Raw genomic sequence first — 13,800 nt, forward strand, 5'->3', positions numbered from 1 at the left:
CACAAGCTAATTATCATAGTCATATACAGATAGAGGGATGCCTGTAACATATATATGAGAAGGATTGCAAATATTATTTGTTATTTAATTTTTTTATTTTATTTTATGTTTTTTAATTTTTCACCAGTTAGTACCAATTCAACCACCACAGAAAAACAAAATAGCATTGCATTGAACAGAACCACGCTAACTGTGCACTATGGCAAATTAGAAAATGTGGAAATGTAAGAGATTGTGAGAAGTATATGCAATCCATACCATGAATAACATCCGTAACTAATGCTTTGGTACATAATACTGAGTATATATGGCCATCTTGTGACTATACTTTAATCTATTTTAGGGATGATGTGTATATAAAAAATCTGTTTTGTTTTATTAACAGGCTAAGGACTTATCATTGTCCTGCTGAATTGCTACTTCTAATACAATACAGCCACAAGCTGATGAAATGTATCCACTTTTCAAACATCATAGAGAAGTTATTAGGAGTGAGTTTTGAGTACGAAAGATAGGTACTTACATTAAATTATGTATTCTTGGTCTTATTTCTTTGGCAACCACTTCCCTTTCTCCTTTCTTTGGTTGTGTCATATATCTGTTTTGAGTGGTAGAGTGATCATTGTAAGACAACTAATAGTGGGTACATTGCATTTCAGTTTTTCTTATTAGGAACGAGCAACATTACAGATGGGTGCATTATACTACAATTTAATGGTAGGTTGAATTGGTACTAGCTGGTGAATGTGAGTAAAACCTCTACAATAATACTCTATGGCACATGTGGTTGGCATATTTTGGATTTCTGGGTTACTTATATTATATATTTTGGGTGTTTTACAGCACAACTCGGGTGTTTTCATTCTTTCTTTACCATTTCTGGTGTTAGAAAAAAAATTAAATAAATAATATTTACAATCCTTCTTATATACATGGTACAGGCATCCCTCTATCTGTATAGGATTATGATAATAAGTTTGTGATTTGGCTAACTCTTCACAAGATATCTGGAATATAAGTATATGTTCATTCTTGTATTTTACAGTCTTGAGAAATTCACATTAGTGACGAAACATATGTTGGCTGTCAAGGAATTAAATTAAGATGAAGGACTGTCTTGGAACAAATGATATTGTAAATTTACAATAAAAGAAGAATTCAACTTTTAAGAAGAACTGGTTTATAAGTTCATGATTAAAAGAACTAATGATAACTATATGTGATGATGTGACTAAGGATTGAGTGCTGCATTGTAGTTTTACATTAGGAAAGACAGATAAGGAATAACCCCATAAAGATCACTCCATAGAAACACTCTCCTCTGCTATGGTGAGAGGAGAGGACCAAATGACCCATAAAATAAATGACCCATGACTAAAACACTCACTGCTCCCTAAAATAGTTGCCCCAACTGGGGCCACCTCCAAAATAAATAACATAAGTAAAAAGAAAAGGCACAGGAATCTCCTGAGACTCAATAATGATGTACATTTTTCAGAGCTAACCTACAACCCACATCTCTTATCCAAAGGGTCTGCAACCAAACCACAAGTGCACCACCTTTACAGCAGCCTGCCACCTCTTCAGCAGCAACTTCCAGAACTCTGTCAAGACCTAAGTGTGCAAAGATAAAGACCACAGACTGTTCTATAGACCGTTTTATGGACATTTGTCTACAAACTCTCTCCCCAAAGCAGGCACCCCCAGTACTGCAGCACTTGGCCAGGGCAAAAACACCCCTGATTACCAGAAGATTGCAGATGTTGTCCCTTAAAACTATCCCATGCCCTGCAAAAAGTTGTGCATATGTGCACCATTGTCTACCCTTGTTTTGGGTGTGGTCCGATCCATCCACATCCAGAAATCTGCCAAGCCACACAGAGCCTACCTCGATAACATGACAGTGCTTGCACAGGGGCCTTTCCATATCACTTACAATTACACTGAACCTAATGTTAGTATTCCACACTGTTATACCTGGTATCCTTGGCATGGTCTCCCCTGTCTTTTTTGCCTCTGCTTCCCATTTTTAGAGTGTGTCTAGGACTTTGTTTTTGCTGGTTTTGGTACTCTGGGCACTTTACCACTGCTGACCAGTGCTAAAGTGCAAGTTTTCCCTGTGTAAATTGTATGTGTAATTGGCCTTTCCATGTTTGGTATATTTGATTTACTAGTAAATCCCTACTAAAGTATACTAGAGGTGCCCAGGGCCTGTAAATCAAATTCTACCAGTGGGCCTGCAGCATTGATTGTGCCACCACATGAGTAGCCCTGTCAACATTGCACAGACCTACCACTGCAGTGTCTGTGTGTGCAGTTGTAAACTGGCAATTTGACCTGGAAGGAGTACCCACTTGCCGTGCCCAAACCTTCCCTTTTGTATACATGTAAGGCACCCCTAAAGTAGGCACTAGGTAGCCCCATGGGCAGGGTGCAGTGTATGTTAAAGGTAGGACATGTACTGATGTGTTTTACATGTCCTGACAGTAAAATACTGCCAAATTCTGTTTTCACTGTTGCAAGGCCTAGTTCTCTTATAGGTTAACATAAGGGCTGCCTTTAAACATCTTTTAAGTGTGGTTTCCCTTTGGGAACAAATAGAGATGTTGAGTTTGGGGTCTCTGAACTCACAATTTTGAAATACATCTTTGGGTAATGTTGGTTTTGGGTTGTCAGTTTGAAAGTGCCAGTTTTAGTAAGTGGGCATTTTCTTGCTTAAACCATTCTGTGACTCTGCCTGCTTGTGTATTCCCTGTCTGGGTCAGACTGACAGTTGGGCTGTTCTTGAATCTCCACTAGACAGTGACACAAAGAGAGCTGGGGTGTAGCCTGCATATCGTGATGGTCATCTGGGCTACAGTGAAGGGAAGAGCTGATACTTACACCTAAATGGGCTATGCCTGGCCTCACGTTTTAACAACAGAGACCTTCCTTTGAAGTTTGCCTTCTTTAAAGGCAGAAAGGGGTATAAGTAGTGGCCCCAAAACCCTGTAGTTTTAGATTACTTGTGGACTCAAGAGGAACCTCTTCCAAGGAGAAGAGATGAAGAGCTAGTGGAGGAGTACTGCACCTTGGCCTGTGACTGTGCTTTGCTGGGTTGGTCTGCAGTTGCTGCTTCTGCCTGAAAGAGGACAAAGACAGGACTTTATGGTATATTCCTACTTGTGAAGTGTCTCCAAGGACTTGGACTGAGCTTGCCTCTTGTTTTGATGCCTCAGGGCCATCAAAGAATTCCTCTGCCAGCACTTGGGCTCTTTGCTGAGACTCCTACCCTGCCAAGTGGTGCCCACTCCAGGCCCTGGGCCCTTGAAAGGTGAAGCTGGTGAAACAGGAGCCGTGCTGGGAAAAACTTGATGCTCCACATGCAACGTGGCTATAAAAACAACACGCCACCTGCATCGTGGCTGAGAAATCGACACACCACCTGCATTACGGCTGAGAAATTGACATGTCACCTGCATCATGGCTGGTGAAACGATGCAAAACTCTATTGAGGTTGCTGAAATTGACTCAATTCCCACGCTGAGCAGTTTCTCATCACCGTGTGGCTGGATTGAGCACGCACCATCGCTAGGTGTCCAAATTGATGCAAACATGCCCGGACCTGAGTCGTCCATCTGGAAATCGATGCATCACTCTCTCGCAGGAGAAAAAAACAATGCACCAACTACCTGACCGGAGAAGAAATGACTCATGGCCTCACTTGCGAGTAAGGAATGAACACATTGCTGACCTTTCCGACGCACGCTTGCCCGTGCGGCTTTATTTTTGACGCAAAGCAGGTACTTTGTGTAACAACAATGCTTCCATTGTTTTCTGTGGAATAAGACTATTTGGCCCTCATTTTGACATTGGCAGGCAGCAGAGGCCACCGGCCAGTGTCATCCCCCCAAAACAGCCCCCCAAAATAGTTTCCTACCGCCGGCCCAGCGGGGAACAGGGCCTTAACATTGCAGCCGGCTCCTAATGGAACCGGCGGCATTTTGGCGGTGCAGCAGCACTCGTCGGGCATTCCACTGCCCGTAATTTGGGCAGTGGAATGTGGGATGGAGCTGTGCATGGGAGCCCCTGCACTGCCCATGCCAAGTGTATGGGCAGTGCAGGGCCCCCAAGTCCCCCTTTCCACCAGCCTTTCCATGGCAGTGTTTACCACCGTGGACAGGCTGGCGGATGGGGACTTGTAATCCCCAGGGCAGCACTGCAGCGCTGCCCTGGCAGATTACAACTGCCAGGACCGCTAGGCTGCAGGCCTGCGGCAGGCTGGCAGTGTTGGTAGTTTGACTGTGGCGGCTCAAACACAGTCATAATGTCGCAACTGGACTGCCACTTTGGCGGCAGTTCGACCGCGACCGGGTCTTAATGACCCCCACTTTTATTTAAGAATTCATAACTTTACTTGTGTATGTTGGATTTTTGTCGTTTTGGCCTTGTTTGATTTAGATAAACATTGGCTATTTTCCTAAACTAGTGTGGTGTCCATTTTGTAGCATTTTCACTGTATTACTCTCTGTTGGTACAAATACTTTACACATTGCCTTGGAGATAAGCCTGACTGCTTGTGCCAAGCTACCAAGGGGGTGATCAGGGGTTATCTTAAGTGTGTATCTTCGTTGCCCTGACTAGAGTGAGGGTCCCTGCTTGGACAAAGTGCAAACTGACTGCCAACCAGAGACCCCATTTCTAACACACTCACACTGCACATACACGCTTACACAACATATGGTATCAGCACATGACTGCCGTGGGCACCCAGACATCAGCAAGCCTGTGCTACGCCTGCTCTCTGATACCACACACTCTAGGTGCAGATAGGCCTAGTTTTTCCAGGAGTAGCCCCTGAGAAAGCAAAATGTCTCATCCACCTGTACCTTTGTAGAATCAGGGCCAGGATACAACCTAGTAGGGTAGAACCCCTGTAGTAGTCGTAAATTGCACTTGAAATTAGACCAATCTCACTGTACTGTACCTTTACACCGAGCCTAGTGATATTCAACCTGGGTTGGACAGAATGCCCTGGTGGGGCGCTGTAGGGGTGGACACTGTTTGGCCCTGAGACTTTCCAGAAATGGGGTTCTTGGAGGTAGCAAAACCATCACCCCAATGCAGAAACACGTCCACTTCCTCCTCTGTCTCTGGTCCCAGGATGAACGTTATTGTGTCTAGGGTGGTCGTCTTTAATAACAAATGGGCCCCAGACCTGAAGTACCTGTGTATGGCCATACACCTCAATGATACAAGGGGAGAAATGTCTCATAGGTTGGATTAAATATCAACATAGATACCCATGTGGGAAATCTGGGATACTGATATAGGTAGGTACACCTACATAGGAAGGAAAGGGGCAACCTCTGTGCTGTTGGACTTCTACTGGCAGTGTGGAGAATTTGATTATGGTCAGCTCTTCCCTGGATGGCGGGCCTCTGCTCCCTCATGACTATACACATTGTGCCTCTGGCCATCCCTGGAGGAAACCTGTCTGAGTTGTTCCAGCATCAGCTATAGAAGAAAACAACTCTGTTGCATCAGGCTTGAGAGAAAAGAACTGCTGATTATTTTGGCTGGGCCTAGTACAAGGACCTTTCGGAAGAATTGAGACTATTCACTGACATGCAAGTAAATGCAAGAGGGTCCATACCCTTCTTCACCATACAGACAAAAGCGAATACCAGCTGATTGCAGATAACCAGATGGGGAATGCTGAAAATTATCAACCATACTAAGCTCAGCCTAAACAATATTAAGGAAGAACTAAGAGCCATCCGCCTTATGGTGATGCAACATCGGCATGTGTTGGACTTGATAACCACAATGGACAGTGGGGTGTGCCCTAAGATCGCATGCCTTGTCTTTTCTTTTCCATTTAGATAAGGCAGTTCACAAAGAATAGTGCGTAACTTCACCAAACTTTGCCGCCAAGTCCCATCAGATAAGTAATCCTTTTTAAATATAACAAAATTAGACCAGGTTACCACTTTGCAACAAATTCTGTTTTTCTGATGTTTTATTATTTGTATAATTTTTATGGAACCCTTAAAGAAATGGTCCGGATGTGAGAAAAAGCCACTTTAGAAAGGCAGAAAGGAAAAGACCCATTGAGAGAACAGGATGTCGATTGCACGGGAAACAATAAAATCAGCAAATGCAGGTGAGTACAAGTGGGGAGGGCACAGACAATGAGCAGTCATCACAGTGCAGTGCACAGCCTTAAAGGCTACGCTCTCCAATATACAGTATCCACCATGTGCCCTTCCTTCATTGGGGGCGGCGGCAGGTGGGCAGCCTGACAGAACACCCCCCCAAAGCCCCACCCACCGGCTTGGATTTGTCAGGACACTGTTGATGAAAAAGGTGCAGCAGACGAGGGACGTACACATTACCCAGGAGCTCCCAGATGTGATCTTCAGTTCCATATCCTTTGCAATGGATCATATAATACAGTCTGTGTCATACTCGCTTGGAATACGGAATCACTTCTACCTCAAATTCTGAGTCATCATCTAGTGACATTGTGGGAGGTTTTTCAGGGAATGTGGTTTCAGGGGAAAGAGGTTTTAATAAAGACACATGAAGAACAGGATGCAATTGCAAGTATGATGGTAGTTCCAATGGTATTTCAACATAATTAATACGTTTTAGTGTAGGATAAGGGCCTATGTAACATAGCTAGAATTTCCACGGTCCTTTCAGATTCAAGAATTTGGTGGATAACCAAGTCTGTCCTCTTCATGATAATCAGGACTTGTTCTGCAATCTATATCCGTGTTTGCCTTATATGTCAATTAGTCTTGAACAGCGGGTACATTAATAGTAAATATAGAAGGCAATGACAGGAGCCAAGGATGAAAACCATAGATACACTGAAAAGGAGTAACTTTGGTAGAGCTGTGTTGTGCATTATTATTAGTAAATTCAGCATCCCAAAGCGAGGAACCCCATTCTGTAGAGTCACTAAATACTTGACACCTAACCTATTGTTCCAGACATTGGTTTACCCTCTCTGTCTGTCCATCTGATTGTGGATGATAACCAGCTGATAGATGGATATCTGTTTGCAAAACATTGCACAAGTCCCTCCAAAACTTAGAAACAAATTGAGGGCCCCAATCGGACACAACAATAGAGGGCAAACCATGCAAACAGATAATCGATTGCAAAAAGATATCTGCAAGTGCTTTGGATGTAGGTAAACTTGTTAAAGATGTGAAATAAGCCATTTTAATAAACCTATCCACTACAACCATAACTGCAGTATAGCTTTAATCTGTCTTGGGTAATTCCACTATAAAGGCCAAGGATAGTGTATGCCAAGTAAAGTGATAAAGTATGTAATAACCCCGCAGGAGCTTAATGGGATGTCTTGTTTTCAGCACAAATAGCACACATTTGTGCAAACAGTTTTGTGTCCATTCCCAATGTGGGCCACCAATAATACCGTCTAACCAATTCTAAGATCTTCTTTTCTCCTGTGTGTCCTGTCATCACATGAGTATGTTTGCTGCTGTAAGGTTGGAGTAGGAATAAACAATCTATCATGTAGATGATGTAAATTATTTCAACTTTAGTTTCTTGTAGGACATCTTGAGCTTCCTTGCTGAGCTGGGCAGCAACTACAACTGCCAAAAAGAATTCTGAGATATGACTGCCCCTAAAGGTGATGAGGGGGTTTTCTAAATCATGTTCTATGATTTCATGACCAAAACGAGACAGAGCATCTGCTTTTCCATGCTGCCAACCAGCTTGGAATTGAATAAAATGACAGGCTGTGAAGATTTTGGTCAAAAGCAACTATCTCAAACATATGATTTAAGACATTTGAGGTTTCTATGTCCAATAATACCTGTCACAGTGTGCAAAGCGCCCAATAAATGATGATGCCACTGCTCAAAAGCCTTTTTCTTGCCATTAATTCTTTATCTCCAATAGAGCAGTTCATTTTGGCAAGACTAAGCTTATGGGAATAATAAGCAACTGGATGTAATTCTCCTGTCTCCTTACTCCTCTGGGATAAGACCCCCACAACTGCTGCATGAAAAGCATCAGCCTCTACCATAAAGGGTTGTGTGGTATTGAGATGCTGTCGAATGGGGGCCTTTATAAACATCTCTCTCAATTGCCGAAAAGCCTGTTCTACAGCTTCAGACCAATGAAATACTACACCTTTCTTCAGCAATTGAGTTATGGGGGATACCAATGTGGAACAATGACATAGAAATTCCCTGTGGAAATTGACAAAGCTGAGAAAACTCTGAACCTCCTTAACAGTTTTAGGGGACTTCCATTGCACTATTGCTTATACCTTCTGTGGGTGTATACTAACACCTTGTGAAGAGAGAACATAACCCAAAAAAGTAACTTCAGAAGCATGAAATTCACATTTCTCTAGTGTGTCAAAGAGCTTGTTCTCACATAGACTTTACAATACAGCCCTGACATGCTCCTCATTATCTGACATAGATGGGGAGTATATCAATATATCATCCAAATAGAACACTATACACACACACATCCAGAAAGTCGTTTAAACCTTCATCTATAAAAAGAACAGGAAGGCAAAAGGGGCATTACATAATCCAACAGGCATCACTAGGTATTCATACAATCCAAATTTAGTATAGAAAGACTTTTTCTACTCGTTTCCCTCCCTTACTCACACCAAATGGTAAGCCTGTCTCAGGTCTAACTTAGTAAACACCTGGGCATCTTTTACTTGATCTATGGGACTGGAAATGAGAGGCATGGGATAATTGTTAATAGTAACATTATTAAATTCTCTATAGTCGATGCAGGCACATAAATCACCCCCTTTCTGGGGCACCACAAAAATGAAGAAGAAGAGGCAGGTGAATGGGAAGGCCTGATGAAACCTATCTGGAACATCCCATCTAAATATTCCCTCAAACAGATATTTTCTTTTTCTGTGAGTATATATATATCCTACTACATCCTATATGTGCCTAGGGTGATGTGGAGGGAGAGGGGTGGCCTTTTTATTGAATACATCTGCTAGGTCTTGGTAGCATGCAGAAAACTGAGGATTTTCTGTTTTGATAGATAATGCCGCCTTCCTATCTGGTTCTGTCTGAGAAATAGTGTGCAAACAGTGCTCCTTACAAATCGAAGAACAAAAAGGTATCCCATGTTTCTTTCACTCTGTAGCAGGATTTTGAGTCTCCAACCATAGAATACCTAGAATGGCTTGGAATTGGGGTGCTTGTATCAATCAAATTGTATCTGTTCAGAATGAGTTCCCTGAATACTGAACCCTAAGGCAATGGTGGCATCAGTTACGGGACCTGACTTTAGGCACTGTCATCTATTATTTTTACGTCTTCAACCCCTTCAACCTGTTTCTTCAGTTTACAAGGAATACCACATAGAGCAGCTAGGGTGTGATCCATAAACTTTCCTGTGGCTCCTGAGACAACTAATAACTGGAAAGTAATTGAAACCCCTTACAGGACAATTGAGCTGTTATATAAAATTGACGGAAATGTTGAATACAAGGTGTTTGTGCTAGGGTTTTAGAGGCTAAACCTATCTATTCACCTGAAATACTTGCCTCTTCAGATTTTGGGTGTTCTAGTTTCCTGCCTCCTTTTTTTCTTTCTTCGTTTCTTAGGACAGTCCCGTAAGAAATGTCCCTCATCTCCACACTACAGACAGAGTTGTAAGGTTCTTCTTCTCTGCCGTTCTTCCTCTCTTAAGGGCCTCCTTAGATTGCCAATCTGCACAGGTTCTGGTTCATCACTTTTCTCTTGCTCTGCCTTTTTCTCTTTGTATAATGTTATTTGAGATTCTGATCGGCCTTTACACGCCCCTACATTAAGCCAAATAATGATCAAGCTTCACCACTAAGTCTATAAGCGTACTACAATTCTCAGGTGGATTAAATACTTGAGCCAGTAAATCCTTCAACTCATCATGCAACCCTTTATAGACTAACTCTGTTTACTCTCTGGCTACCCTGATACTGCTACTAAGTGGTTGAATGTAGTGATTTAGATTAATAAATCTTTACTACCTCGTTTTAAGTTTAATAATTCTGTGTCTACTTATTGAACAAACTATTGTGATCAAATATTTTTTTTTAGCTCAGCTTTAAATGCAGAATAGTTATACAGTAAGGGATCATCTCTTTCTACAATAGGAATGGACCAAGTATCAGCCATACCTCCCAAATAGGACAAAATGAAGGCTACTTTGGATTGGTCATTAGGGAAGCAGGTTGGTTTACAAATGAAATGTAGCTGACACTGATTAATAAACATGCCACATTTGGATGGTTCCCCAGAATAAAGCTCAGGAGTAGTCAAAGGAATAGCTGGTGGTGTGCTAACATGTATTACTGGGGCTCCTGCACTATGACTGGGTCCAGCCCTCTCATACAGTAAAAATATGCTTCCTGTAGCATCCTGCCCGTGCTCAATCCCCGAAGCAGAGGAGAGAATGTGACAGATACTCTTTCTTGTAGAGCATGCACTCTTTGTGCGAGTGTTTGTGTCTCGTTTTGCAAATTACCAGTCATGTTAGCTAAATCAGTCAGTGTAACCTCTTGCATCTTAATTTCACCCAGGCAGAAATTTAACGTGGGCTTGTCGTACTATCAGACTTGTACCTTTTTCTGCAGGAGTGAAAGAGTCACACTGCAGTTCCCAGCGACCCTGCGAGACATGCAAACTTACAGAGAAGCACATCTGTTCCACCGGGATGAAGGAATATAAACTTGACCAGGACCAGACCAGTCCTCCACTTGGTAGTGTTAAGTTCACTTTCTAAATGAAACAGAGAGCAAAAACAAAGAGCAGCCCTTAGATATCTCACACTTTAAAATATAAAGGGCCTTATCACAAGTTTGGCAGTCCTGTTACTGGCAGGTTGGTGGTGGCGGCCTGACCGCCAATAGTCTGGTGGAGCAGACCGCGTATTAAGAGTTTGACAGTCATACAAATAGAAGAACGCCAGTGGTCTGCCAGCACCGCCAGGCAACACAGACTGCCACGGTCACAAGGAAACACAAATAGGCTGGTGGAGACAGTGTTTCCGCCAGATCCATTACAAGGTTGCACAATGCCAATGTGACTCTGGCGGTCCAATCACCATGTAAAAGCTGGCAGGAACGGACAGTATAAAGGGAGACACTTACCTGCAGGCAGCTTTACACATCCAGGGCCGCCATGGAGCCATTTCCAAACATCATGCCACTACTGCTACTCGTCGAAAGACAATGAAATCATGTATATGGACACCATCAACATTAAGTGCACACACCTGTAGCGACAACCTTTAAAAACAGATCAGAGCACAGGCAAACAGATCATGGGGGGTAAGCCACAGGCAGCAGACACAGGTCTCATACAACACACACTCACTGACATACATCAGCACAGACATGTACAGTCACACTTTGTCCAGCACACTCACACTGCACTGCAACACTACACAAATACACATGGCCACACAGCTCAGGAACAGGGACACTAATGGCTACACAACGTTTTCACACAGCAACAACAACACACCTACAGCACATATATAAATATAGCTCACACACTCACATTTCACACTGGGCAGGGACTGTCTACACATACAACACACATATCTATGGATGTGGCATGGTACACAAACAACACCACCAGTAAAAAGCCCTGCAATGGACACACACATAACACTCATCACAGCACACTGGAAGCACAATGGCATGCATAAAACACAGAAAGACAAATACACCAAGAGCACCATAACAACTATACCTACACAATTAGGATGGGGATATCTGGGTCACACAGAGAAGGAGACTGCTCTGGGACATGTAACACTTTGAACAGTAACCTCAAACAACATCTCCACAGGAAATGGCCCTATACGGGTCTCAGGGACAAACAATACCAAAACCAACTGTCATGCACATCTAAACAATAGGGAAGGGAAAGGCAACAAAGTACATTCAACTCCTACTGCATGGGACATACCTCTACAGGAACTATCTGCAAGGGACACACACCTAAACGGACACATAAACAGGCAAACAAAGCTAGCACAATTCAACACACTCCATATCTTCACATACAAAAGTCAAGATGACACATATCACATGTATACATAAGCCATATTAGGGGGACAAGTCTAACACCACACATGCTCACATTCAACACCACAATAAGAAATATTTACCATACCAAACAGTATGCAATGCTTTGAAACCACCATTGCATTTACACACACATACCTTTACATACAACATATATCCTTCGCCTGGGGGACAACAGCACTGAATACAAGCTCACATTCTGCTAACAACAGCTACTAGAGAAGCAAGCTGGCTCAAACACACACAACTGCAGGAACACAACCAAAGTCACTCAGGGACAATAGAATTGTAAAACAAAGGTATACCCAAAACAAAACGACAGTTGGGATTATTAACTGGAACATCTATGACTGTCCAAAGGTCATTGGCCAGTCCATGAAAATTGCCAAAAATGGCACACTGTTGTGCCCACACTTGACTCCTGACTGCCATGTAACCTCTACAGGAATGGGCATCAAGGGGGCATGCAGGCACCTCAGTAATATAGCAGGGGGGACTGGATTTGGGAGAAGGAGAGGTAGTCTTTAACTTGGGAGGGGTGGGCTTATTTTCTGGGAAGGGTGGGCTTCTTTTGTGGGGGAGAGGAATGGCTACTTGCATGGGGAGGGCAGGGGAGGCATTGGAGATAGAAGGGACGTACTGGGAACTGGGTGGGGCAGTCCAGTGTCAGGGATGGGGGACAGGTCAAAAGTTGAGGCCAAATAAAAAGGGTTTTCTGGATACACTGGGACATCATCAGAAGGGGGATGGGATTTGGAGGTTGAGGGAGTGAGTGTAGGCTGTGTAGATGTGGATGTCTTGGGTGCATGCTAATGGGAGGTATGCTTGTGTGTAGTGGGTGTCTATTGGGTGGATGAGTGAGGGTGTTTATGTGTCTTGGGCTTGGGGGGTAGAGGTGCTGGAGGATGTCTTTGTCTGTTGGGGTGGAGACTGCAGGTATGGTGGATGTGGTGGACGTAGGTGTATCAGTAGCTGTGGTGTCTGTGGGTTTGGTGCTTGTGGTAATGTCTGAGGGTCTTCTGGGGTGGTGTCTGTGGATAGGATGGGTGTGGTGGCTGTGTTAGTGACTGTTGCAGTGGTGTCTGTAGGTAGGCTTGCTGTGTGTGTGATGGTGTGTGGGTCAGGGATAGTTGTGAATGTCTGTGCTGTGTCTGTGGGTGGATGTTGTTTGTGTGCGCACTGGTGTGTCTTTTGGTGCTGGTATTTGTTTACACTATGCTTGTCTGTTGAGGTGGATGAATGAGGATCTGTTTGTATGCTTTGGGTAGGTAGGGGAAGGGAGAATTTGGACTGGGAAGAGAAAGGTGGAGGGGGGACAGAAGCTGCAGGGTGACTGGCTGTCATCAGTGTGGAGGCCATAGCCTGGAAAGTTCTCTGTAGGCCAGACATTGCACCATGAATCCCTTCCAGGAATGCATTAGTCTATTGTAGTTGGCTTCCCAATCCCTGGATGTCATTCACAGTAGAAGTCTGACCCACAGAGATCATTCTCAGGAGATCAATTGCCTCCTCACTGAAGCCAGCAGTGGTAACAGGGGCTGGGGCAAGGTGCCTGAATCAAAGGAGACACCCACTCTCTTGGGTGAGCGGACATGGCCAATTGGGCGAGGAGCAACAGCGAGGGCGGTGATAGAATAGAGGAAGGTGGACATGGATGGTACTGGGGGTCCCTGATGGGTCCGCTACCACAAGGGAGTGGCCACTGGGGAGGA

Source organism: Pleurodeles waltl, chromosome 1_2, assembly GCF_031143425.1.
Source record: "Pleurodeles waltl isolate 20211129_DDA chromosome 1_2, aPleWal1.hap1.20221129, whole genome shotgun sequence".
Classification (NCBI taxonomy): Eukaryota; Metazoa; Chordata; class Amphibia; order Caudata; family Salamandridae; genus Pleurodeles; species Pleurodeles waltl.